The sequence below is a fragment of the Hermetia illucens genome, chromosome 4 (assembly GCF_905115235.1).
Source record: "Hermetia illucens chromosome 4, iHerIll2.2.curated.20191125, whole genome shotgun sequence".
NCBI classification, from domain to species: Eukaryota; Metazoa; Arthropoda; class Insecta; order Diptera; family Stratiomyidae; genus Hermetia; species Hermetia illucens.
In genome coordinates, this window is record NC_051852.1 from 129,310,567 (window position 1) to 129,338,560 (window position 27,994).

The window sequence follows — 27,994 nt, forward strand, 5'->3', positions numbered from 1 at the left end:
CGGAATTCGCCATGATCCGCCCGCAAATACTAAAGTTCTACACGCGGGAATGTGGGGTAGGGATCTTTGAACGATCATTTGTCATTCTACAAAACCGTGTCCGCACCTTAATCTGAAAAATCAAACAAATATGGGCCATTCTACGAACCTAACGACAGATCAACACGCGAGCTGAACCTGAAATGGAAAACAAAAAAAACCGATGGACTGCGCGCGTAGGAAGATCCACGAGGAATCGACCGCTGCGACAAGCTACAACGGTACCAGTCTATGCCGAGTGCATGGCTCAGCATTCATACTGGTGGTGCAAAACCTGCCTAAAGCTCTACCGAACTAAGGAGTACGGCTCCCGTGTTGAAACGCGACATCACGTCGAGGCTCCAAGGTCTCTATTCGCTTGAACGTAACCACAACCCTCTTGAAGCTCTCACTAGGGGGCCAACCGCAGCCGAGCTGAACGCACATACAATACCAATTCTATTGAAGTATGTGAATTCGGAGGCTATGCCGGTTCCCATGGTACCAGTATATCCCTGGTAAGGTTTCGTGACCTATCGCCACTTCAGATGACTCCCCGTGCAGAATGGGGTCTGATCGCCCTAATTAGGACTTTGGAGCATTCGCCTACTGCATCACGGCCGGTAAAACAATGTGATAACGCATCTGACGGTGCCACCACTATGGAGGTTCTCCTCAGCCACTTGGTTTTGGTTCGGCCGACAGAGTTGCTACCTCGTCTTTCTTACCGCCACCTCAGATGAACAATAAGGCGCGGTCTTTGGGGTTCTCGCCCAACAATGGCATCCTCAGGCTATAAGAACTTGAGGATGCTCCTTAATGTGAGTTTTGCGGATTAAAGAGGAGAAACACAAAAGGAAATCCTCAAAATCAAATCAAAAAATTAGACTATGCCCAGAAGAAGCGCAATAAGACCCGGAAGGGTAGAAATGAATAGACAAACGTAAAGAACTGATAACACTTATGATCACTGCGAGTGAGGATGAACGTGACGCGCTAAAATTTCTACACGGTGACAAATCCTGTAAAATCCAATCAATGAAGTCCACCGTAGACTTCGCTTCCACATGGCAAGGAGTTCGTAACATGGAAAAAGTACATCACCATGATTCTCTGCCGTGATGCAACATACGGAAATGAAATGATTCTCGAATCAGAAGCCTCACCACCTACCATCAATGGATTCGAGGGCAATAAAACCGTGGGTCATGATGGTCTTCCTGAGAAACTGTTTTCTGCAATCTGTGCAAAGCTGTTACTTTCAATGGCATGGCGCGTAGATATAAGTGGCGCAATATACCTGTCATTAGACGCAATGGCGACCATATTATATATATTTTAGACTCTGACGCAAGGGAAATTTGGTTCAATTTCTTCTGACCCAACTAGGGTATAACTAGTTGGAGAACGGTTTCCTGGCCTGGAATGATTCAAATTCAATATCTAGGATCCATCATTTTCGAATTTCGATGCTGCAGAGTTCTCCCGTTAAGTTTGCACAATTGTGCTCGAATGTCGATGTGGTTCATTCATGTTTACTGCCTCGTATGTCATAGTCCAATAAGTATGTCGAAGTACGCTTCAGACGGTCAAAAAGTCCCCTGGCATTTGACACGTAGTGGCCTTGATGAAATCTGCCTATTACATTCCGTAAAGTGTTTTGAGCACATGTAATTCTTGGTCTAAACTTCTTCCGCTTGTATAAACCCGTTAAAAGGAAAGTAAACTACAAAGCTTATGGCGTTTAATAGGACATTTTCAAGAAAGGAGCTGTATTAATAGTACAATCAACCCTTTGATTGGCAAGTTGAATCGTTGGAGCGTCGGATTACCAAACATCGACTTAGAAGGAAAGACCAAACCGAATCACGTAGACGAGAAATTAGAGATCGCTCAGGCAATTAAACATCATTTGGAATCGCATCAACTATCGGCCTTAAAAGATAATTTCAAAGTATTATAAACGTCACAAGAGTTCCTATAGGACCGACTGTTACTGCAAACGGATGGCCATATTTAGCATGAAAAGTGTCCCCAGTTGAAATAAGACCTTCTCTTAGGACAAAGGCTGAAAAAGAAAAAAAAAATGGTATTAGTGGTTTAGTGTTGCAACGGAGCTGATGGTCTCAATTTTGAGTTACGAAAGGCGGTACGTTTCCATCCGTATTCGGTTATTCCGAACGCCTTTAAAATAATAGGGAAAACTGCATGCGACCCCAGTCAGTACGTATCGACACGAAAGTCCTGGGGGTTTAACGTGAGTACCTGCCGTGAAGGCTTAATCCCACGGTCCTCTTCGGACACGGATTGATTTTGGGACCACAATCAGAGCCCCGCCATGCAAGCACAGCGGTCCTGGTTTATACTGAGTGCAGGCTCAGCATTCATACCAGTGGATGCGAGACCTATCTAACACCTCTGCCGCAACTAAGTACGTATCGACAAGAAAATTCGGAGATATAAAGGAGCGAGTAACGACTTCGGTTACTCTGTTCTCAGGGCAGAGGTGAAGCTACGTCTGATGTGTTGCCGATATCGGGTATTAGCTGAAAATAGATCACAGACATTGGATGTTATTTGCTCCCAAATTGTATTGGGTCTATCCTCACAAAAAAAAACCAAGTCGTTTTAAAAAAATGAAGGAGACATTAGACAAGTTGCTACTCATTTTAGAGTATAGAGTAGGATAAAGCAGTCCAGTGCAGAGGGATGCAAAAAATTAATTTTTTTGGAACCATTGTGGACATCTAAGCACAGCATTGACGCTATGCTATGCTTCTAATAACAACCCAATCTCGTTTGTGCCTTCTACCGCCTATGTATAGTTCCAACGAAGTATCCGTCGAATCACCCTTGTTTCCTCCGCTAATGAAAAGGAGATGGTGGCATTCTCTTGGTTCGATTGTCGCGATCAAAAGTATGGGACCGATCTAAAGTGACTTTTGCCTCACCGATAACCTCTGAGAGCATATGCTCAATGAGAATTTCTGGAGGATGCGATCTCAGCCCGATTGTCTGCATTTGGCACCCTTTTGGGAGTTCATGGTGTTTGTGGTTGCGTCCATATCGCGAGCAGAGCTTCTCATGGGTTCAAACGTGGAATTACGCTGTACAACTTGGGCGCCATACCCTCTAGTTATGGCAGAGGGGTTAGATAGCCCTCCCATCCACCAGTATAATCGCTGAGCTTGCACTCAGTACAACCTGATATCCTTGTGTCAGCTTCAGAGAGGATCTGATTGTGGTCTCCAAACCAATCCGCGTGCAAAGAGGACCGTAGGGTTCGACCGACACAGTGGGTACTCACATAGTACCACCAGGATTTAACTGTCAACTTTACATTCAGCCCATTATGCCATAGTATTGGTCCTTAAAAAATGTTAGCCACATTTGCTTATTCAATCCCGAACCAGCGTATCAGGAATCAGAAACAATTTGTTAAATTGTTGTTTCGATGCTTTCTCTGATGAATTCACTCTATTTTTTGCACTACATCAGGTTAACGCCGACCCAGTGAACTCCCTACATCCGATCAAACTACAAAGACCTATCACAGTTAACCTGATCTAGCACAAAGATTTGAGTTTATCTGATCTGACTTGTTGCAACAATTATTACGATCAATAATTCAATGTTATCGGATAGGAGATATCTTGAGCTTCGAAAGATTTGAATCGCCTCACCTTCCTTATGACTACAAGCCGCCTCCGTAACCTAATCACACATTCACCATCTAATGTTGTCCAGGTTTCCCATTCACTCCGCCATTCAGTTCACATGTGGAGAGGAAGCAGAAATCTTTGAAGAATTACCTGCTCGTATGCAATCGTGTACTTTTTTGCAACTAGTTCACATAAATTGCATAATTAACTCTGATTTATGTAGAACGCGATAGTGTGGAATTGTGGTGATTGCATATAGCATTTGGTTACATGTGCGCAAAACAGTTCAATAAGACTATGTGGCACGTTGTACTCGAAGAAACGTAATTGAGTCCGTCGCACATATGGGAAATGCCACTGCACTCATTGTTAGCTTCTTTTGTTGCAGCCACGGAAATAATAGGGCACAAAACGAGAGGATTAGGGAAACGATAACGACAATGAGGAATGAGAGCTTGGCTGGAATTAGGGACTTTCATTGTTTGTTTATCGGAATTGAGGATGCAAGTTCAGCATTTGCATTCCTCGTTATGTTTGTATGATCTGAATTGAGACTGCGGAAACTATGTCATGTCTGCATGAGATGATACCTAGTTTGGATTCAGGCAGAATGTTACTGTCCTGAAAATGCTTCTTTTTAGCTTAAAACTACTTCAAAAATACATTAGACTTACAGGTCCTCAGCTGGCTGCTTTTTGTAGTGAATAATCCGAAATCTGTAAATAAAAAAATATAAAATGAATTATTAAATTTGATATGATAACGTCAAGCTGTTTAATAGTAATCAGAGAAAATTTACAATAGATACTGCCACGCTACTGCTGCGTCTACCGGTCATATTAATGCATGGAGGAGACAATAATTGCTGATAACGACCTGCACTTCTTCTCCTTATCAAAATATCAATTAATCAATTACATTGGAAAATTCTTATAATAGGACCTTTCAGTATTAAAACAAAGCCCAGTAGATGGATAAGGTAGCACCAAGGGGACTGCAGTTATCGTTGCAGCACAAAAAGACACCTTGTCCGTCCTCCGTAATTGCTTAACCATGGCCTATATGACAGAGGATTTCATTGTTTATGGTAAACATAATTTCAATTTGTGCTATCATTTGCGATTATAGGCGGTGGTTTATCGATAACGTATTTGCAAAGCCCACTTGGCTGCATAAAAACTGTAGACGCGCAATCAAATAATTAGCTTCGTCTAATGACGCATCCAATATTGGGTATATCAGATAAGATAGTAGATACTTATGATAATCTGTAGGCTTGAATTATATCGCCAGAGAATTAGTTCCATTAAAATAACGATGTGGTTAAGTTTTGTAATGATTTCATTCTCTATAGATTGAAAAAATATTATCTCAGACATGCATAGACGTCAAACGCATTAAACCAGATCAAGCTAGGCTTTTTGTCAACTATGGCAAATAAAATCATCTTCAAATCGGTTCATCGCCTATTTATTGGTCTGTCTGTCATACCACGGAAAAGGGGAAGTCGTGGAAAAGTCTGAAATATACATATACGCCGGATAAAAGAGCTTTAAACCATATTTTGTTTGGAGTAAAGCCGCTGGGCTTGACAGTCTCCCCGTTCATCGCTGCACGTGCGGTTGCCGCAAAACTTCTGCTTCCACCCGTATGGAAATCTTGGGAATCCGAAACCTTTCCCAGCGAGTGGAAGAAAGGGATGTTCGTGAAAATCCCAAAGAAGGGGTCCCGCTTTGAGTGCGACAATTGGTGATATTTGCGTATTCCCTACCGTCACTAAGATAATTGCTAAAATAATCCTGGAACGCATCACAGAACATCTCGAAAGCTTGATCGACATAGAGCCGACCGGTTTCCGCTCCGGTTCCTCCTGCATTGACCCATTAACACCTTAAGGATCATTTTCGAACAATTCTGCTCTTCACCGATTTCGAGAAAGCCTTCGATAGTGTAAACAGAGAGTATATCTGGAGTGCTCTACGCACTAGGGCGTTCCAGAAAAACTGATAACTATTATCAGAGCGACATATGATGGTGCAAAATCTCACGCGAGGCAAAATCTCGGAGGATTTTGAGATCCAAAGCGGAGTTCGCCAGGAGTGCATCCTGTCACCGATATTATTTCTTCTTGCTATCGGTGACGTTTTTCACGCTGCCTTGTCCGGAAGTGGAGGAATTCAATGGACGATGACATTTTTTCTCAAACATGTCGACTATGCTGATGACATCTGTTTGCTCTCTCACTGGGTCATGGAGCTTGGCAAAATGCCTCTAGATTTGGAAAGGGCAAGCATAGTTGGACTAAAGAAAAACACCAACAAGACCCAGGGTCTCAGTCTGACGTGTCAAGGCACTCTCCTTATCTGCACTAATGGGCAGAGCATCGAAAGCGTCTATCAATTTGTTCATCTAGGAAGCGTGGTTTCTACGGACAGTGGCATTGAACTGGATATTGCCCGACATATTAACAGCGCTAGATCTGCTTTCGCTGCAATGTCTAAAATCTAGAAATGCAGTTATCTCAATACGAAGATCAAGTTGAGACTGTTTTTTGCTAATGTTCTTTCTGTGTTGCTATATGGGAGTAGCACACGGAATGTGAACTTCACTGTTACCCAAAAATTTCAAACCTTTGTCAATACCTCTCTGCATTGTGTCATCGGGGTGCGCTGGCCTGACACTATCTCAAATGAACAACTTGGTCGGCGCACAGGGCTGCCACTACACGATAGTGGCAGTGGCACTTTAAAGAGGGGCAGCAATTGGAACCCACTCTCCCGAGATGGCTGACAACAACAAATTTGCAGAAATTGTACAGTATGGTGACAAAAAAAGAGCGTGAACCATGTGCAGAAGCACATGGGGACCAGATTACGTAATTCGAAGAAAAAAAACAACAAAAGTCATTGGAGGTAGGGGTAAGCTTACTGACAAACTTGTTAAGAATCTAACTCTTTACTACGGACTCGCTATACGGCGGAATAGTAACTCTTTAGAAGAAATGGAAAAGGACGTATGGGCAACGTTTTACATAAATCCTCGAACTGTCCAAAAGGGACGGGATCTTGTGTCAGAGGCAAAAGGCTCGTGTGCTCAGGAGACTTCAAGATTTTAAAGACGAACTTGCAGTTTTGCAGGGTATCAAGCCGATATAAACGATAAAACATTCTCAGCCGGGATGATCCTCTGAAACGATGCGTAGGTGCTTGAAATCCAAATAAAAACGAAAGCTTCAACAATATTATTTTGAAATTCGCACCAGAACCTACGTTTAGTGGAGCTAAAACTATACAAATTGCAGCTGATATCGCTACTATCATATTTAATAATGGTCATACGGTTCAGCTCGGTGTTTTAGAACTTCGCACTGAAACGAATCTCTACGATTATTGTCAAATCAACAAAGAACGCATAAAGTAGACGATACACTGGTTAACATGCACGAAGGTCGTTTGCATGCCCAGCAAATACTTCCAAGACAAACTATAGATGACGAAGAGTTGCTATACAGTCCAGAGATAGCAGAGGAATAAAATAAAATAAAATACATAAGACCTCCTTTCTATCCCTTTCAAAACGTAACACGCGTTTTTCTCGGAACTAAGTCTTTAGACCGCATTGACAGCATACCTCAAACAGTATTGATCCGATCGACCTAACTCAAAGCGGATTTTCTAAACGAAACGTGTCGCTACGGAATGACGTAGCGGTTTTATGATACATGTCACACTTTTTCTATATAAACAATTTAGCACAAACGTTTACGGAAAAAAACTTTTTTCCTAAAATAGCCGTGATTTTTTTTTTAATCAAAATCAAGACATATGTGTAAAGTTTCATTTAAATCGGGCAATCCGTTTTTTTTCTTATAAATAAAATAAAAATCATATGAAATAGCGCCGCTTCAATTCAGCTGTAGCATTGTAATGACAATCAGATTCCAGTCAATAACCACATGGTATACACCATTATGAAGGATTTAGTGGTCACTGAAGCCCCTTTGAACTCACATTTGGACTATTATACTTCACAAGTGGATCAACAAGCAGAATTTCTTTTATCAATTTTCAAGTGGGCTTCAAGGCTAGACAGTTGATCACACATCTGATACTGCTTTCGGTCATGCTCTGCTTACAAAGCAAAAATGAGACAGCCTAGGAAGAGTTTCCTGCCTTAAACGAAACTGTCAACTACTTTTGAATCCTCCGTGTCAACAAACCTCTAAGCCGTGTTAACGATGCCTTCAAATCTCAGACTCCAATTTGAAATCCAACACTACTCTTTCCTCTCTAAAACGTCCAGAGGCTCTGTACGAAATAATTGGATGTGTTTATTTTTGATTTTTTTTGCTCACTACCTCTTTGCGATATATGTAGAGGCTACGAGATAAAGAGAGACACATCCCCAGCAGCGTATATTGACAGAGACATATTTAAAAACGACTATGTATAGTGCGCATTATATTTTCACTAAATAATATACGAAAGCTCTTAAAAATCGCGCAGTATTGACTCATTTTTCGCTGGATGCGTGGCGGGGTTTATTTAAATTCAACTCAATGAGGAAGACTTCTTGTGGCTTAATTATTTACCACAAATCATCGTCTTTTACAGCAACGATAGTAGTCTAGTCATTGAGAAGACAAACCCCTTTATCGATAGCTACTTTTATCTGAGTAAAACTAACGACCTCAAACAATTTCTCTCGCCGCTCATAATCCACGGCCCCAATACCTATCCGATCCTATCCTTATTTGTGCTGATTGAGGCAGCTTTGCAAATTAATTAAAAGAAGTAACTAACATCTGAGAAACGAGATCACACGGATTTTTAGTGTTCGAGCGGTTAGAATTTTGAATTCCAAAGTAAAACGGGAAAGAGCGAATCAATGATAAAGTAGAAGACCTTTCTAAGGGGGCTCAGTCCTTCGAATTCCACCTTTTGGAAATCATATCTGGCCTAATGGGTCTATTGAATGAGAGGTGTTTTAGCTAGTTGACGGGATAGGTCAGACCAAACACTTCTTCCAAGCCTGCCAGTCAGATTAAATAAATCTAGTCTAAAGTAATGTCTAGACACTCGCACAGTGTCAGCAAAGAAACCCATAAGAGGAATTTGAGGAAACAGAGAAATAGGGAAAATCCTTCCCAACTCCAACCTCGCTTATTGAGGCCCCTACCAAGATTCAGAATAATTAAAGTTAGATAAATTAGACACGCTCGCCGACAAATAACAGAGTTCTCCTTTGACAATCATAACCAAATTAACCATGATTAGCCATGAGGACAGAGCTAATCAATAAGATGAAAAACGACCAACTTGCACCATTCAGCTCTGCCAACATTCAAGCGTAGCAATCATCCAGCACTCGATTGCACGCGTCTGTTTGTCTCTTTGCTAACTAGAAGGCCTCAGATCTTTTGATGCTTTACTCCTGGCTCACGAGAAGAGAGCTGGCGTTTAACTGCGTAACTTGGAATCCGCCATGCGCAGGACCCTAAGACTTCATCTTGCTATGCTAGCATTTACGAATGAAGGAAGTACATACGATGTGGGCTGTAAGATTCCATTGTCAGAAGAATTTCGGGAAGTAACTTACTTACTTGTGGCGTCGCATATGATTACAGGCAGGGACCGTTTCTAAAGAGGCAATGACGGCCATGATGTTGGTTTGTCATCGCGCAGATTTTCGAACCTAAAATAAGTACTTCACAGTGGGATTTTCCCAAAGACACTCAAAACTACGGAGGATACGACAGCCCGGACAAACGTTAGAAATCTGTAATCATTGCCTAGCACAGTTTTTATATAGGGCATATCCGCACTACTTCTCGGTGTCTCTGTAGAGATTTTTTTGGAAAAGAGAGAACACACGAGGAAAAAGTACTTAAAAAACGGCTACAGTTGTATTAGCACTTTATTGAAAGGGTGAAAGAGGAAAACAAGCAAAGAAACTAGTTAATAAGCCTTATTACCAGCAATAAAACGAATCAGAGTCCAACTCGCGAAAAAATCACTAAAGTAAACTTCAAAATTGGGCTGTATGTACGAAATAAAATGAATCCAAAAAACCGCTTCCAAGAGCACGACAATGAAAAGAGAATGCACCATTGTGGACGGTTAAATCCTCAGTCAATGAAATATTGCTCTTTTATGCATTCCGTTTTGCGTTACCTACCTCAGTGTCCAACCAAATACTCGATACCAACGAAACCAGTCCTCGTGACCACAGTTAGATACTAGACAGCTACCTCACTCCCCTTGCCCCTCAAGGGGGGAAATCAGTGCGAGTACCCACGATTTCAAATTGTTTTGCCCTTGAGCATGAGCGAGATGTACCGAAAACCCGATCAGCTGTGTTTGACATACCGCCCGGACTTGCCAATGTATTGGTGAGATTGGCAAGTTTTTGCTTATATATAAGTGAATACGTGAAACAGCTTTTTGTTATATGCGTGAGCACGCCGTAGTACCAGAATAGCAAAAGCTCACCGATCTCTCTCTTACCAATACGATTTGACGAAGATTATGCATTTTCCTTGTTTAGCGTCTCTGATGTGTACAGATAAGCTTCTGCAAGCACATTTGCAAGTGGGGTCATTTTTGTAAGGGTGCTGCCTATAGTAGATCTACTGTGCTCGTGACAACAACGAACAGATGTCACTAATCTATCAAGACAAGCCAAACGTGATTATCTACTACTTTATGCTGGGCACTCGAAAACTGTGGTCAGTGTAGACTGTGGTCTGATTAGATCATCGATGTAACCCCCCGATTGCAGCATATAATAATAATAATAATAATCGTTGGCGCAACAATCCATGCTGGATCAGGGCCTTGAAGTGTGTTAGAGCACTTCATTCAAGACCGTAACGGTACACTAGGAGGCAATGTGGTCAGCATTGCGCTCGCCCGAGATTATTACCCTGATTTGACTCAGGTACTCATTCACAGCTGAGTCGACTGGTGTCCGACGTCAAATCACGATACAAATTCCACTGCCACCAGTGAGATTTGAACCGCGACCTTCCGTACGACAGCCTCGCGCTCTAACTACTCAGCTATTCGGACAGCATTGCAGCATAATGCGTCTAAAGCTATGAGAAAGAATCGCATAAATGCAGGGAAGATAATTCCGAAAACCTCTCCCAACCTTTCCTTCAGCAGCAAAGACCCATATTTCAGAGATTTATGGGAGGTTTCCGTTTCCAGAGGTTGTTAAGAAGTTTCACTTATGGAGCCTTCAGCTTTAATCTGAGAGCAAATACCAAGCATTGTCACAAGAATTACTAGGTTTTTGTGGTATGCTACGAAGGAAAAGAGACGGAGGATGAGATAACAAAAAGACAAAGGAACACTTGCTTTTCAAGAAAAAGGTAAGTAGCCGATGAAGCTTGAAGACAAAATCAATTGTATGTGAAGGTCAGCTCAAGAGACTGATGTCATTTCTATTCAGCAAACCAGAATTGGAGTTTGGAGCCAGAATAGGCATTTTTCCTACAGTTTTATATCATTCAAATTTATCACCCATCGATAAGGCTTTCGTCCCACTTTGGCAGTTCATGAAGGTGGTTCAGGTTCTTTGCCTCTTTGTCTTCTCTCACGTCATTTTTGCACATTTAACATTTAAAACTTGCAAGAAAACTTCAGAAGAGATTCATTGATATCTGCTCTTACAATAGTGTGATGCCGAAAAGTGGAAATTGATGGAAAACGATAAGGGAACGAAAAATATCGATATCTCCTTTATTTTGCATAAGCAAGGAAGCCGAATTCGTGACTACTGACTGGTTCCAGAGGGAAAAGAGCTGGAAAGGAGTGAGAAGAAAACGAAAAACTCTTGATTTGCAATTGCTGAATGGAAAGGAACTGCAAAGTGGTAGATAGGTGGAGGTGGATAAGGAAATCCTGTCAAGAAAAATTAGGGTATGTAGATGACCTACACTTTCTGCAAGTGCTGAAGGGAAAATAAGTTTGCTCCTTCGTGACTTGAATAAGTTACACGAAACTGCCATGTTATTATTCTGAATCGTTATCATCTAATTCCACTTACACATTTACATATGTGAAGTGTTCAATTTCGTTCTAAGAATTCAGGTCAAACATCGGGTACTGAATAGATATTCTCTTGAGAAAGCCGGTAAATCGAGAGAATTATTTTATATCTACGAATGCTATACCATAATATCGATACGCTAGATACATTCATATCCACTTCAGGCACATTTCTGACAGAATGCATCCCATTTCTAGGAGTTAACCTGGGATTCAGATAGCTGATAGCCTTCACGACCTCATTTCCCCGAGTACTGATGGTGAGTCAAGTTTCCTCAGTCGCCATAATTCCCAACACTATCGATTATCGATTTTTCTCACAGTTATTGCCTCCTGCGAAAAGGACGAGTAAATCGAAACTACACCAACCCGTGCAATCTGCAAGCTGCTATCATATCTTCATGAAAACTTTATGCTCGTATCTGTACATGCGAGAAACGTTCCTCCATGCGAATGTTATCAAGGTGGTTTCCTAGCATAAGTACTAAGAATATATGAGCTGATGTATGTAAGATATCCGTAAAGACCCAGGAGAACGGAAAAACTATCGATTTAAGCGATCTGTGGGATTTAGGGCACGTGTTGGATATGTTGTGTGCAAAGGAACATTAGTCAAAGTTTATTCGTGAATCGTGAGTAATGGCAGAGAATATTGGAAAATGCTGAAAGACTTACATACGCTTCTTAGGTAAAAGTTTTTGAATAGGATATGCGAATTCGGAATGTGGGTGTCAGTTGTAATCAGTATGAAGTGGAAAAATAACAACGAATGCTCTTACTTCACACGAATTTACCTGAAGGATTTTCTAAGGAATAGTAAAGGAATCGTGAATAATGTAAGCAAAGGTAGGAATTGGAGCACGTTGCGTTGGTACACAATATGTTTCAAGAATAGGCAAGCATACAAGTAGCAAAAGCGAACTGAAATCTATTATCTGATCAATAAGATCTAACCTAGATTGTAAGGTGGCAATTTCTCAGATGAGAGATAAGGCTTCTAAATGTGAGAAATATTCTTAAGTGAGGAAATATTGCAAATGACCTGATTTCAAAGTCTTCAGCCAGAGCCTGTGCAAATACAAAAACAAACTCACTAAAAACAATGAAAATATAAGAACAATATGCACTATGAAAATGCACGTACGTAACATGGTCTACACTAAGAAAAAGTAAAGATTGGGCCAGGAAACAGCTTCTATATTTTGTGCAGGAACAAGAAAAACATTTTGCCAAAATTATCTAGTTTGCGTTCTTGGCAGTTTAAATTTAAAACCCAATCATGTAGCGGGTTCAGCCAGCCATGTAAGGTTAAGTTTGTATCGCATGCCCTGTAAAAACCTCAAGTAACAAAACTTGAGCATCTTCAAATAAAGATAGATATTATCGATCAGAAAGAAATATATTCCCATTACACAAAAAGAAGCTAATATTTATTTACGATGCAATTCCAGGACAACAACAACGTCTCTGCAAGTCGTCATTGCCTCCCCCCTCCGCCCCCCCCCCCCCCCCCCCTTTGCTGATGCGATTTGAGGAGATAACTGGAATCTAAGTCGTTACATGACAATCTATAGTTTATTGTATGCACCTTTCTTGGTTTGGCCAGCTTCAGATTTCCTTTCTCTTCCCTATGGGATCTACCTAGCATTTGCGCCGAAAACAAGGTTGTCAAACATGTGTCACTGTGAGACTTGGTAAGTGTAGCAGCTGTACACATATACACCTCTTATTTTCGCGAAAACTGGTACTTGTGTTCGCCTCATTAGTGAGGTCTGTTCTCGTAACCCCGCCATCCACGTTCAGTTCGCATTTGACGGATGGCCGAAACGTGGATGGGGTGCAGGTGGTCTGCCAAAAAAATGATTCGGTCAACCAGCCAGACATGTTTGTTTAGGCTGTGGACGAGGATTTCATGGGTATCTTTATCGCTAGTAAACATCTTTGATAAATGCTCATATACAAAAATATCTCAAATTTTGGTCTGAAGGTCTGTGGATATGTGGATGGTGCATTCAGTTCAACTGGCGGTCGGGTGCACTGCGAGCTCTTCCGGCGTAACCGACAGGCTTTAGACAACGCACACTCCATCTGATTCGAACATTTCCGGAGGTCAATACCTTGCGCACTGCCTTAACCGACTGTTCGACCGTTGGAGAATGCAATAGGATTTTCTCAGCTTCACTCCAGATGCTTCTTTAACAAAAAGCAGGGCAGACTTCTCCGAAAGACGTGACTTTATCGAGAACATTCCACTGTATATATATAGATCGTATGTTGAACTTTTAACTTGGCTGTGGAAACCATCAACTTTTGGCTGAGGGCCCCTTTTTGCTTCAGATCCTGCTCACATTTCGGACTTTAAGGCAAAAGCAGTTTTGACCTTTTTCAGTGCGCCAGTGTATGTACAAACGACGAAAAGACGGAGTTGGTAGTGTTGGTTCAGAGATCTGTGTTGACTGTCGGACTCAATACTACATCGAACTCTTCACCCAACCTTCCATTTCTTGTAATACGTTTTTGAGTATTTCCTGACCCGTTTTTTACCACGACTCTACCTTTTCCCTATAATTTCCTTCGCGGGCCCAGCGTATAATGATACCCATTCAAAACAATTCAATGTCACAGCGACGTCAGACATAGCTGTTAGCTGTTGACCGCCAAACGCGTCTAACCTACGCTCCAGCTATTCTGAATTTCAACGAAGAGAAGAACAATTTTTCATGGAAAATTATCGTGAGCGATGAGCTCATTTACATCTTAGCGGTTACTCGAAAAAACAAAATAATCGCTTCTAGTTTATCGAAAATCCCTGTATCAACCACGGAGAGCCGCTACATTCGCTCAAAGTTAGTACTGTTTGCGGTGGAGGAGCCATCGGGCCATTTTTCTTTGAGAACGCCGCGGACCAAAGGGAAAGAATTGTAGACGGCGCGCTACAAAGCCATGATTACCGAATTGGAACTGGAGAATATGTGGTTTTAACTGGGCAGTTCAATAGCACACACTGCTCGAACCACAACCGATATTCTGAAGGAAGCATTTCCGGGTCCCTTAACCTCTCATTTTGTTGATTTGAACTGGCTGCCCACAGCACCCGATTTAACCGTTCTAGACTTCTTTTTATGGTTTTTTTTTTAAGTTGCGGGTTTACCTCAACAAGCCTCAAACTCTTGAAGCCCTTAAGGAGAATATTCGACAGGATTGTGAGATCCTTATAATGAACTTAATTAGGTAGGATGTTCAGAGTGATCATCCTAAGTGGCCGACAACGACCTACAGGGCAGAGCTATCCCAGAAACTTAAAAAAATTGGCGAAGCTCACCGTGAAGGTCCGCCGCAAAGATTGAAGCTCAATCAAAGTGTTCGGTCGACACGTTCTTGCACGCCTCTGTGCTAGCCAGGCTCGGGAATGTGGGGGGGTCCTTTGAGCGCTTTGATCCCTCACGTTTGATTACTACAAAATCAACGTGTCTATTCCAAAATAGACAATACAAGAGAATTCACGACCGCTTATCGAATAACGACCAGAACGCGCGCTAAAATTGAAAAATAAAAAAAAAACGGTTCGACCGCGCGCGTGGAGCCGTAAGTCTCCGGAGTCGAGTGCCGCGATCAAAGAGGGGAAGATCCACGATGGATCACAGTCCCTATTATTGCCTCTTCCGCCTCAGATATTGAATGAGGCGCAGCCCCTGAGGCTCCCACTCTTCAGAGATATCGTCAAAAAGACAAACTGGCCTGAGGATGTCAAGCCTTTACTTGTAAATAAGTCAGGAAGTTCAAACCGCTAGATCCTTCGCAAAATAAGAAAACCATAGCACTCATCATTCGTCGTCTAGATCATAATCACTGAGTACAGGAGATTACTAAACATCTGAAGGTCCAAAAACTCTCAAAGACCGTTTTTGAAAAAAAATCCTGTGTATTTGAAATTATCAGCATTTGAAATTTCAACCAAATTCAAACAGACTGAAAAGCCCGCGCTATCAAGAAACTTCAATAGCCCAGCAACTGCCAGTTACTCATAAAAATAAAAATGTGCTATTATTAGTTTCCCTCGTAAAATGCCAAGGAGGACGATGAAATATTGTTTTGTGTCTTGCAGCACAAATAACTCCACAAAAACCTCGCAGAAAGCTTTTTGGTTGTTCCGAAAGGAGATTTTTGGAATCAGGCTCAAAATGTGAGGATCATTTCAATGTGAGTTAACATTTTTTAATCTTTAACTTCAATCTCAATTGATAATATAGAATTTTGTGTTTTTTCAAATTCACAGCAAGTCACAAGAGATGATGACGGCCCAGGCTGTAGAGCAAGAGAACAACGGATTTTATTCGATGAACCAGAAAACTCCAATGAGCAGACCGTTGACACCTTATGGACTTCTATCACCACCGATCATCGCTATCAATCGGAGGACAAACACCATGAGCTGTCTCCTAGACTTAATGAAAGCTTTCAACTCCGTATGGCAATATGGACTCGCTTTTACGCTTTTCCAGATCCTCAATTTCCATCCGCACGTCTGTAGCTAATTCTTAGGATTCTAGACGGGCCACAGCCAAAATCTAACAGCATCTTTCTTCTTCCTATACTTGCCTCCACCAAATACATTTCCCATTCCCCGCTCGTTTGAATTTCAATTTAGATGAGCTTTACCGATACCGAAACATGAAAATAACGCCGAAAATGTAGAGTGACGTCAGAACTTTGTCACTCTAAATCCACGACGATCCTGAAAGCAGTCACATACTTCATCATCAATATCCGTCTCTTCCGCTTGCCTCACACAACGAATGCATCCTATCTTGAAATAAAATATCTCTGCTGTTAAAAAAAAAGTAAGCTGTTTTGTTCTAAGCAGCTTATCCTACTATTCCTCATTTTCGGCTCCATTTTCTGGTCCGACATCTCCCCACTCCAAATTGAATGACTTGAAACGAAGACCGCTTCAAATACATCTCCAACCTGATCCTTTATAAGTCCTGTCAAACCCCACGTATCGACACCTTCCTTGCTTGTCATGCCCTTAACTTCCTGGTCAAATGTCAACTCCATCCCAATCCTCTTGTTCCCAAAGCCATGCAGATCGAGTTTCCCCAGATCCTCTATCCCTCCAATCACAAAACAGTCTGTTCGATTCCCAAGGTAGAGTAGTCTTCTATACCGGGGATGAGGCAGCGTCTAGTGAGTTGCCTCTGCTTTCGACCAAACCGTTAGTTGTATGTTTTGTATACTTGGGTGCTCTGCCTCATACGAGGGGTCCGTGGACCATAAAATGTGAGAGTTAGCTGCTCTCCATTTGGTCTGGTCCCATTTCAAGTAGACGTTGACTTAGGACCCTCGTATCCTGAACACAAATCTCGTTAGGCATTCGACAGCATCCCGCACACCTGGCTAATTATTGTCCTATTTCTGCGTCGCATCGATACGAAACTAATTTTTTTTGACGACAGTCATGAAAGGGTGGAATATGTATTCATCTTAGAGTATCAACAAGGCTCATTCATATACGAAGGGGCATCTTTCAGGGGGATTCGTTGAGTCTCCTTTAGCTTTGCATGGCACTGAACCCTCTAAAGGGCATGGTTTCGCAGTAATTATTGATGTTGCTATTTCCCATAATAGCCACATTGAACAGAAATGTGTGGAGAAGAAAGTGAACTGCGAGCTACTAGTTCGGGAAATCAAGGAAAGTTGAGGCCTCGAGAAAGTGGTTGTAGCTCTCATAACATTGTCGACTACAGGTTTTGTACCAAAATCCCTCACAGCTTCCCTGGATGTCCTGCGACTCTCACACGGACTGGTTCAAACCATGTAAAGGTACGCCATTTTGTATATGTCTTTGACGTTGCGGGGAGTTTTCGACGGATTTTACCATTAACCCACCACCAGCCAGCACCACCAGTTTAGGAGGATTATGTAGATTCCGGTATCTGCCGAGAGTGTGACAACTCGGGCAAGGCGTTGTCGCGATAATTCAATTTGATCTAGATCTTGAAATATATTAGGACACTTCTTTCAAGACCGTAACATTGCATTACAGGAGGTGCACTGCAGGAGGCAATGTGGTCAGCAATGAATATTACCCTGATGTGCCTCAGGTACTCAGGATACGAATTCCTACCACCAGTGAGATTTGAACCGAGACCATTCGCTAGAACAGGCTAGCGTTAGGATTAAGATGCGTAATATTTCGAATAATGACATGTGACTGACAAAAGTTACCGAGAATCCCACAATTCGTAAACTAGCTAACACATTGGCGTTCAAGCACCTGTTGATGAGCACTTCTGGAGAAGGTATCTGCGGATGAACCTTTCACAAAATTCCAGATAGGAGGTATAACTATTTCTACTTGACAATAATCAACTTGGGATGATCGCTTTCAACGAGAGGTGAACTTAGAATTTTGGGTTTTTAAAAATGGTCAGATGGAAGATCCGTGTGATTCTTGATTTGTCATATATTGTGTATCATATTTCTCGATTGTCCACCATGAAAACGCTATTGCATCATAATACCAGATTTCGAATCTTTTCAAAGATTTTTTTTTGGCAAAAGTGGATATTATTGGCTGCATAAATTATATATAGATACATAATGTCATCTAGTCAAAACGGCAAATGATGTTTTAACCAAAAAACGCTAGATTACATCATAGCTTTACTAGATTTGTTTGCCAGGAATTTATTTCAGTTATCAACCAATAACCCTGAGGAAAAGTAGTCTTTAGTTAATGTAGATCTACCGTTAACTGATTTTAGAATATTTTTAATTAATTCAGTAGTCTAGGAATCTGGGAATTAAAGAGCATGTAAGCGTAGTCTTCAGATCTCTTCGATGCCTTTTTATTACTTCATTTATTAAAGTTTGACAATCTTTTTCTATTATCATAAAATTCTAAGACTAATCGTCAGCGACAAGTCCCCAAGAAAATTCATAGAGGAAGATTCAAGAACCATTTCGAAAGACCTCGAGGAAAAAACTAGCTATAACGAATTATGAGAAAAAGTTAGGGTCTTTGGGAGTCTATAGATTTTTTTGTTTAAATCAGTCAACGTACTAGATAGATGTAGATGGCGGAATTCCCTGAACTTTGATTTTTGACCTTGGAAACGCTTTTTTCAGCCGATCCAAGGAAACCATTTCTTAGCCTTTCGATTTTGAAACAATCCTTGCGAATCTATAAAAATATTGTAACAACGTTTTTCCAAGTTAAGATAATAACTAAGATTTTCGGCTGAATTAATTACATTAAAGCGACCGCCACCATCTTTCGAATGTGATCGATCAAACTGCCATTGCATTGACTGAAGGACGTCAGATTGGGACTGATTAGCTATAGTGCAATTTTTCTTGTACCACATTCAGTTCATTTATGAATCTGATTACACATAACCTTTTGTGTAGTTTTTAAATAGATTTCCCATGATTCGCTTCAATTGCAGCACGAACAGGTTCAAGCTTACGCTATTCATTAGACAACTTGCATACAATAGTCAAATGAAGTTACTTCTCACATGCATAGCACAAGGGGCCATAGATACTCTACCGAAATCCTTGTATTTTTTCCCAGTAAATTATCAGGCATGCATTCACGATTCACATAAACGAACTTAAATTGTTTGCGCAGAATTTGATAGATTGAACCTGTCGATTTGATCAATTGCTGTCCAGATTAGCAACAGCCGCCGGTCATGGAATTCGAAATACTTTCTTTTTTGCTTCCTCCTTCGATTTGCCATGGATACGGTCTGAAGTTAAAAGTGCTCAGAAACAAGAAACAAAATAAGAGAATTTTCGCAAATTATTGTATTGTGTTTCAAGTATTGATTATAGTAAACTTTATAGCCATATTGAATCGCAAACTATTTTCGAAAGTTTGTTCCAGATTCGACGAGTTGTTCGAATTTTTAACTAATTCAAGCAACTGTTGTAGTTTGTATTGTCTTTAAAAGATGTTTTGTAGCGTTAACTTGATTGATGTTCAGAGATTTATAGACAATAACTAAGTGAGATTGATGAAAGATGTTAGACTGTTCTCAAAGCACGCCTTTTTCTAGAATCTGAAAGAAAATCGTTTTCAATGAAAAAATAATGCAGAATACGTGTCAGCAGGTTAGAAGTAGACCCATAAAAAACTGGGCAAGCATATGTGCCTATTATCCCACATACCCGATGCTATCGCGTGTTTTTATATTAAACGGACTATTTCCTATATAATTAGAGGCTCAGATACGTTTTCAGTAATCACGAATATTATATACGCCATTACATAGCTACGCTGACAATCAACGCTAACATCAGCTCTTCAGATACTTGTATGCAATGCCAGTTAGCTTTGTCACCCAACAACTAAGGTTCCTAACGTCCGGTTTTCATGGCATTGAAAACTTCTTATGCCTATGTTAGATACTCAAAAAGATATCGAAAAAAAAATCCATTTTCGTTTGTACATCGTTGGCATTTTTCAATGGCTGAGATAAGAATTAATTCGAGTGTTTAAAGAAGATAACTGACAGACGAAAACTAGTTTCATCCAAGCGGATTAGTTGCAAATATTATGCCAACATGATTGTCGCAAAATTAATAGTTTGTTGTTAGTTCGTCGAATTGTTATTGCAGATTCTAGCCAGCATTTGCGGAAGGCATCGTATTATGGACAGCTGGTTTGTTTGAATGTCGCTGCTTTTAATGGCTGTGAAATTCCAATTAATAGATTCACAGCTTTTAGATGAGCTCGTGTTGCTACTTCATTAATCACCTCCTGTACAGGTTTGTACCTATCAAACCAGAAGTTGGAATCTGTCATTTGGTTGGAGGTTGAAGGTTGAGATAATTACATAATTGGCTACGGAGACTTAAGCGATTCTACTAGCTCCGATTAAAGTTGTAATCAACCGGTTATCTGATGAAGTAGCTTATTATTCTGTGACCTAGAACGAGGCTAAACTGTCATTAAATGGGGTAGTCGAGATATTTGAATATATCTCAGACAAGATATTCATCCAGGTTCTATAAATTTTGTGCTTTTTTATGTGTATATAAGAAACGATAGTGGGGAGCGAACGACAGATGGAGCAAAAATTGGGTTCTTGTAAAAAGGGACAGTTTCAATACCCCCACCAAATTTCGTGGTAATAGGTACAACAGTTTCAAAATAAAGTGCCTTCAACCCCCTGGGAGGATAATTAGATTATTCCACTGCAAAATCACATGAAACAAAAAGGCTGAGAACGGATGAGAAGATTTTATACAAAACTTGTCCCTGTTCAAAGCTTCCGAAACGATCATTCATGTGTTTTGCTAATAATAGAATCATTATGTGCATACCCGCAGACAATTAGGTGCATTTTACGTAGCGAATCGATAGCAGCAAAGGTGAGGCATTTAGGTGAGTAACGTGAAACTGTGTGCAACAAATATCTGCCTTTTATCTTTATTTTTGCCTACAACCCCTGACATGTCGTTCGAGAAGTTCAGAAAGGTGGCGAAAATTATCAGCAATGCTGTCATTGAGGTGACACTCACTGTAATTGATAAGTTGACGTCCACCGAAAGGGTACACGTTAGGTGGTGCATTGTCAGGTCGCATAATTTGCTCCATGCATGCTTTAGGTGTGGTCTTCGAACATAGGATTGCTGACAGTCGCAACAAGGACTATGCGTTAGCTTGTTGCTAGCAGAGTGACGGAAAAGTGCGTTCCATGAACAAGATATGCTTAGGTCCAGCTGTATACGCAGCAATGGTGGTTGGGGCCAATACTCGCCGTTTAGCACCAGATTGTTAAGACTCCTCTGCAGTTGAATTGCGCTAAAGCAAGTGTTGTGATGTACGATATCGGCCAGCGAACATAGCATTAGCGTTGCGATATTGTAGGAACCTTCGGCAGTCAATGGAGGTTGTCAGAGCAAGACGAGTTGATGTGTTCTGTAATTAATGGTATGATGAATAAGCCCGACTGGAGGACACCGAAGCATGTCACGTGCCGCACCAACGTTCTTCTCATGTCACCTGAGGAACAAATTCCAAAAGGCGTGAGGTCAAAGTGAAATTGTTCAACTTTTGCTCGCTTAGAAGTGTTTGGTATTACAAAGAGTTATTGAGGCAGCCTACGGAAGAAAACTCAGGATAGCGATAGCCTTTGGGAAGCATCACTTGTGCAGGCGTAAACGAAGTCGCGACATTACCAGTATTAAGATGAACGGAGAGCCTATCCTCACATGGCGCGGTAGCGTTTGTGCTTGCTAGGTAAGCTGTTTTCTAGATCCGTATTGTTATTTAAGAATTACATCTGTAGAAGGGATATTTCCATGGCGTGGGGGTTTATGTGAAGCGCAGCTCCCCATAGGGATCTAGGCCAGCCTCAAAATTATATCGAACCTGATGATGGATAAACTGTTGGGTGAGCTCCTCTAGTGACTAAATGTGGTGCTTACGCGGATGATTTCTTCATTTTTGTCGGAAGAAAGAGCCAATTTGAGCACGAGCAGCGAGATAGTGAGTAAATAAGAATCGTTAATGTGATGAATCGCCGGTGCTGCGATCGCATCTGAAAAAACCGCCGTGATATTGGTCAAAAGCAAATTACGTCACCGTCGACTTGTTAAGTTAGAAGAAGCGATTTTAAACTACCGGAAAAAGATGCCTTGAGAATCATAATCGTAGAACGAATGTACTTGTACAAGCATCATTGCGAACTCAGGACGCGGTTGACTAAATTCACGTATATGTTGAGGCGTATCATAAAGTGTGAATGGGTTCTAAGCTGAAGAGCTGTTAGATCTATATGTGTGGAACTCCTTCTTGTAAACATGTTTTACGAAGGGGTCTCTTCTGTTGTATGATTTTGCGATGATGATGCAAGACACGGAATTGCCTTACGCATGTCAACGAGTACCTTCGCTGGAAACGAATTTTATTAACAGCAATCAGTTAGAGGGATTAGAACCGCTTGCGAACAAGAAGTTATTAGACGAGAATGTTATATGTAAGCGAGTTATATCAGGGACTTTTGCCTCAAGACGTGCTTCCCCTTGACGGGGAGTGGTAGCTTCAATAAGTTTATTTTCTTGCGGAACCTTGGCTCCAGTCAGTTGCGTTCTGTGTGGGGCAGACTAAGGGGACCGGTTTTATGCCTCTGTGTCTTGCCAGCGTAATGTGACATCTGCAATCTAGACGAAATGTATGTTTAGGTGGTGGTCGGCATCTTGTGACAAAGCTTAAGAATATGTGCGGAAGAGAATCAAATAGAGGTCTTTCCCCTTATCTCAAGGTTTTAGGCGAATCTTCGCTTTTATCAGTGGTTCCAAGAAAAGTAGGAACAACAGGCAATCATCTAAGTAATTAGCTAACAAGAATTATTCCAGTAATCGTTAATGGAAAATCTTGGTTGGTACAGTGATCAATGCTTGGCGATTGGCGACGAGACACACACACAGACAAAAAGGGAGATATTACGCAATGCAGCAATTATAGTGGTATCACGTTGTCGGATAGCCCCATACGCCCAGAATATCATTGGCTCATACTGACGGGGCGTCACTCCGCTGGTATGGGAATATGGATATCAGTTGCACCATCTTTTCATCGACTTTAAGACTGCCTATGATAGCATAGCCAGGCTAAAACTGTACACGGCCATGAGTGAATTCGGTATCTCGTCGAAATTGATAATGCTGACTAGGCTGACTTTAACCAATGAGTGAAGCCAGATAAAAACAGCGGGATCACCCTTGAGACTATTTAGCATCAACATCGGTTTTAGACCTATCATTCGTAGCCTTGGAAAAAGTATTCCGTGGTGCTGAGGTAAATACGAGAGGCACCATCTTCTTTAAGTCCACCCAAATACTGGCCTATGCTGACGATATCAATGTCGTGGGAAAACGAACAAACTGCCTTCGTCCCCATCAAGCAGGCGGAGTTAGGCACGAGATCTTGCGCTGCGCATCAATGAAGGCAAGACGAAATATATGGTGGCAACGTCAGCACCAAAAGCCAACCAACCAACAACATCAAACCGCACTGGTCACAACCGATTCCTCAGAGACTTGGGTTCTTAGCAAGAAAAATTGTTATCTCTTGGCTGCGTTCGAGAGAAGAAACGACCGAAGAATTTTTGGCGACAATTTTGACATTGCTCAATAAATACATTTCACTAAACTGGAAGGGGAAATAATGGTGGATGGCTTCAACAAAGCCATCATAGACGCATATAACGCTAACTATTTGGTTAAAGGATTACCTTGAAGGGACGTACTTTAGTAGAGAATGAGACTAACCAGGGTGAGCACCGATATCAAAGATCATTTGAGGACATTCTGTGAGGGCATTGAAGAGAAGCATCTGGGATGTGCAAGCTAGGACAGAACAATATCCTCTATTTATGGGACGGGGATGGGACCTTCACGTTGAAGCTCGAAGACACAGTACGATCCGCGAACGTACTGGACGAGGGCCTATGTGCTGTCTAGAAATCCAAAATCTTGATTGCCTCACAGAAAAGTCGAAATGGCGGAGCGGTAAGTATCAATTCAGCGAATTTCGTTGCTTATAAGGAGCGCTGCGTGTTTGGTGAAAGCGTAGTGCACACTGCGAGTTCGATGTGATGTCGACCTTTCAAGACAGGGCTAGGACGCGACTAGCATAATCGCATCTTACTAATTAACATACACCGGAGTGCCGGAGTGCCACAAACTACAAGCGCAGTTCTCTGTGGAGGCAAAAGCTGATCTAATCCTAATCAGCGAGCAATACCTAAGCAAGGACCTGGATTCATGGCATCTCGACCTATCTGCTACCGTTGCCATTTTAGTTCGGGACGACATTCGACTTCGAGTTCTTGCCCAAAGCCGAGGGAATAACTTTGTCTGGATTCGCTACGGGTATCTTTTTTAGCGCCTAACGCCGGATGAGATCGTGCCGGACTTTCGACGCAGGGCCGACATCAGGAGATTCATCGTAGCTCTTGGAGCAGGTAAAGCCGCGGTGGAGGGAAGTTCGGGTGTGGTAACGTTCCAGCAGGCAATTATGTGAGAATATTCACATTCAGGTGATATGACATTCAGTCTTGAATTTGCAAAGAAGCAACAGCATTGACCTACTATAACTTTGTTAGTAATAGTGTAATTTCCACCAAACTTAGTAGGATCATGCTCTAGGTTATACTGTAAGTTGCTAAAAAAATTTCGTGGTGCTAAAATGAACTTAAGGAGTGTTACCAAAAATTATAATAGTATACTATTATTAACTTTATTTGAACAGATAGCGGTATGGAGGGTATTTCGGAGCCAGCTTCTGAGAATGGGTCTCTTAGAAAAATGATCACTTTCGATCCCCCGCACTCCCCACCTTTCCAACAAATGCCAAAACTAAGGCCAATACGAAAGGAGACCTTCCATTTGATACCCCACATGACTATATTTAATGAAACAAAATTTCCACCCCCTTTTTGCATGTATGGGGACCACCTTAAATTCGATGTAGAATTATGTAACTCATTGTATGCGTGAGCGTTCACAGTTCCCAACTTTCCCCCAAATTTGGTGTTCATCGGTACAATCGTCTTCGAGAAAAATGCGTGTAGCGGACAGACAACCAGACAGACAGTAAACCGATTTTAATAAGGTTTTGTTTTACACAAAACCTGAAAAAGGATACTCTGAAGCGCGATAAATAAAACCAAAGCTCGTGGCTAGCAGAACATTTTCAACGAGGCAAATGAGGACCCGTTGTTACCCGGAAGTTGATGATTATTCGCTAGATATCGCATATGGGTTGATGTCAATAGCGCAGAAGACTCGAGGACAGCCCCCTTTTCACCATCAAGAAGCTCTAAGAAGCAGTTCTCACCGTTCTCCTAACGGCCAGGCTTGCTGCTCAGGGCGTTCAACGCTTGCATGAAGTTAGGCATTTCTCCTTGTCGTTGGGAGGTGCGAGGTTCGCACTAATCAGCAAAAGAAAAGAAGACCCTTAGCTGCCGCCTTCATACCGACCGCTGCGTATGCTTGATACGGTCGGAAAAAGGTTCGAAAAGCTAATCAGGAATACACTCGCTGAAGCGATCTGTACTGCCGGGAACTTATCCACAAAGCAGTTCGGTGGTAAGGAGAGGGAGTGGGAGAGATGGATGCTGTTATGGAGGTCGTAGATGCGGTTCATCGAGGCGAGGTACATAGCCGTCGATCTCGGCGGATAGTGCTCCTCATAACGCTTGATGTCGGAAATGCCCTTAATTTCGTCAGATGGGCTGATATGCGACGTAGCAGCACTTGTTGCCGGACGCACTGTTGAATGGGCACAAAGCAAACTTAGCATATTTATGCAACGGATAAGCAGATGGGTGACTACCCATGGTTTCAGCTTCGCACTGGAAGAAACTGAAGTTAAGATCTTGACCAGGAAGAGAATTCCGACTCTGCGTCCCGTATCGACCGAGTGACATCTGCCTATTGAACTATCTCAGAACCGGTTGTGGTGGTGATCCCTGTTGCCCCAATTGGCAACGAACATGAAACCATCTATGAGCGCAAGGGTGAAGATTTAAGAGGTGTGATTGTCCTTGAGCAACGTCAAAGCATACGCTTTTGGCAAAATAAATCAAGAAATAGATGGACTGCGCGCTCATCGCAATTTAGATACACTACTGAACCGAAAGCATAGTGAGATTGACAATTTCCTTGCTCAACTTCTAAGTGGGCATTGAGATTTTCAGTCTTACCTATGCAAGATTGGGAAAATATGATCTCCTGATTGTGTGTTCTGCAATAGAGTCGCGAACGACGCCAAACACATCTTTTCCTCTTGTGAAAGGTTGGATGGCTTTATGAAGACACAGTAGGGCTCCCTCCAGAGATGCACAGGAGCCTAGCAGATGGAGTCGTATAGCGCACTACGTTCGGCTTCTTCTTGTTATGAAAAAGATTCCTTTCCTCCACTACCCTCTCTTTGGCCAAAGGAAATTCCCAGCTTATAGACCCACCGGGAGAACGTGAGAGCTAGCCCAAAGTAATGTGTCAAACGGTTCCAGGCAAATTCTCGGAGAGGTATTTAGTTGACAATACGACAGCGTACCGTTGCGTAAACGCATTCACCTACCCTACCCCAAAAAGCGGAGCTCAACGAGTTGTAAAGTGCGACCTCATGCATTGAGCGCACAAGGAGCTCTGTTCGCAAAATGATCGTAACCAGCATCACCATGAAACTAACATATCCTTCAGAAATTCTCTTGGAGGGGTTTTTGATCGTTCTTCTCGGTAAGACCACTCATTGATGATGATAGCTTTAACAAAGGGATTTCCAAAATTTTGCTTAGCGTGGATGAAGAATGGGAATGTGATCTGCTGACACCGACAAGAAAAAGTTACGTTAACAAAACTTTAGGAAGCATTAAGATTAAAGAATCAATGCTTCCCACTTCCTAGCCTTTCACTTTATCCATTGTGGGTCCATTGAATGGAACAATTTCAAATTCTACTGGGTCAAAATATGACCTAAAATTTACAGTTAATATCAGCAAAATAGACTCCATTCTCTGTAGGTTATTGCCGAAAACTAATCAAATCTCTTTACCAAAAGTTTCTACATTGCGGAAATTTAAGTCATTTATAAGAAGCTCCCACTTAATGTGCAGGGTTACAGCTAGGTATTCATCAATCTCTTGATCAAATATCTTCTTTGAAGAGAATAAACTTCAATCAACATCGGAAAAAGTGGATTTTCTCAAGACATCACGTTTTCAATTGTACCCTGTCCACAATGCATGTTCCCGTTTTTACGCTCAGTTGAACTGAGTACAGGGCCCAATTCTGAACTCAAGTCCGCATTACGTTCCACGTGATTTGACCCTATTCTTTTTTTCTTAAACAGGTGAATGCATCCAGTGGAATAGTGAGAAAGTCCGAGAATGTGCCTTATAAAAACGAAACAAATAACAAAATTCCAAACCTCTGGCTTCGCATCATATTCATTAGTTCATCGCGTTTTAGCCATTCTATTTCAATCTAATCCGCTACTCAGCATCATCAAGAAATTTGTTCGGCTCGATAAGAATCTACTAATCCCTATCTGAGGTTTTTAAGGTATTATCAATACTTTTTATTGTTGCTCGCTGTGGACTGAGGTAAGGGTACCCATGGACGTATCGAATGGAGCAACTCAGCGGCTTGGATATGAAATATAAGTGACGTATCTCGTTATGCTCACTAAGCAGATAAATAACCACCCAACTCTGAAAATCGCATGCTCAATCCAGA

The 27,994-nt window shown here is 41.6% G+C and overlaps 1 protein-coding gene across 5 annotated transcripts in view; it reads right to left on the reverse strand.

Annotated features, from left to right (window-relative positions):
* The window catches only part of LOC119656288 (SH3 and multiple ankyrin repeat domains protein 3), a 561,166-nt gene that overhangs the window by 482,863 nt on the left and 50,309 nt on the right, over positions 1-27,994 (reverse strand). For all 5 annotated transcript variants that reach the window (XM_038062721.1, XM_038062722.1, XM_038062720.1 and 2 more), the window contains exon 2: positions 4,355-4,396. The gene's annotated coding sequence lies outside the window, so the exon portion shown is untranslated. The remainder of the gene's footprint in view (positions 1-4,354; positions 4,397-27,994) is intronic.